This window comes from Aplysia californica, unplaced genomic scaffold (assembly GCF_000002075.1).
Source record: "Aplysia californica isolate F4 #8 unplaced genomic scaffold, AplCal3.0 scaffold00529, whole genome shotgun sequence".
In the NCBI taxonomy this organism is placed as follows: domain Eukaryota; kingdom Metazoa; phylum Mollusca; class Gastropoda; order Aplysiida; family Aplysiidae; genus Aplysia; species Aplysia californica.
The window spans coordinates 75,824-77,418 of NW_004797799.1; positions in this window are offsets into that span (position 1 = coordinate 75,824).

Consider the following 1,595-nt stretch of genomic DNA (forward strand, 5'->3'; position numbering starts at 1 on the left):
AACATTTCACCTCGAAGACTTCATCACCGTCATCATCATCATCTTCATCATCTTCATCATCATCATCATCATCATCATCATCATCATCATCATAATCATCATCATCAGCAGCAGCAGCAGCAGCAGCAGCATTATCATCATCATCGCTACCACCAGTCCCTATTTTAACCTACATTGCTTTCAAGACAACGTTCTTAATTTCCCTTCCCACGACTTTCCTCTACCCACATTAATCTGGCATCCAAGGACAGAGGACGCTGCCAAAAACAAACAAAAAGCAGACCCGCTTTTAAATTATTAGAAGCATAAAAGGTGGTACATGTGCCAGTTCAAGAACATTTTGCAGAAACTCACTCTTCCTTAAAATCAATTAATACGCCACCCCACCCCACCCCTTCCCAAAAAACCCTTTAAGTTTAAGTCAAGAGCACCTAGCCCTGTGACCCCCGTCCCTTCGATGTGTGTCTGTGTATGACCTTGATCACGGCGACGACATAATTTTGGAATCTCAACTCTCCAGTGAATAAACCATCCATTCGTAAGCAAGGAGGAAAGAAACAGGTCGATAAGAGTTGAAGAATATTTTTGATCTCGCTGTCTGTGAGGCTGATAAAGACGATTCTGTTGTGTGTGGCCATGAACACTTACCCCATCATACACCCAAAGCTCACCACGTTGAATAACCCTACTATATGCAAACGTCTTACCTCGAGTCCCACTCCCCCTCAACCAATGATATCCTAGACGAAATCCACGAACGAGAATTATACCTACTAGTAATAAAAGTACCCGTTCTACGAACGGAATAATAATGAAGAATTGTTAGGAAAGTTAAGAAGAGGAAAAAGACTGAAAACAGGAAAGAAACAAAACACAAATATTTTACCTTGAATTTATCCATGTAGCACCCCCTCTTGACTACCTCTAGGGATAAGACTTCTTCTCCCTCTTCAAAGGCGTGACATTTTCTCCTCAAGTTCCAGCTCAATCACTTTTTTTAAAAAAGATTATCCTCGTCTATAACACAGGATTCGGCTATAACAGCGGTATCGCGTCGATCCCTGCGGTGTCCCATTATAGCCGGGGCCCATCGTAGTTTGAAGAGTGATGGAGAAATAGAGAGATTGAGATTGAGATATAGAAAAAGTAGATAACTATAGATCTAGTACAGTCAAAAAATCATGGTACAATGTATTCTCAAATATATTTCAACTGATGAATAAAGGATGTCATCCAATCCGTACTTTGCACAGCAGTTTGTATCAATGTGTCTTGGCTTAATCAGAAGTTTTTTTCCACAATAATTGAGCCTAGATCAACAATTTTGCTTCACACGTCTTTGAGAGAAAAGAAGGAGCAAACCAAGACAGTGCGCCCACCAACCACCTATACTTTTAGAGGAGGGGGGAGGGGGGCACACATACACATATCGTTTCCCCATTTCTTCAGGACCAGTTGTGTGGCTTTTAACTCAAGCGTGGTGATATGATTAATATAGTTTGTAACATCATCTTCGACAGGTCCTTCGTGGTCATTTTTACGCCTCCTTCCAAGTCCTTCTCCTCCTCCTCCTCCTCCTCCTCCTCCACCTCCTC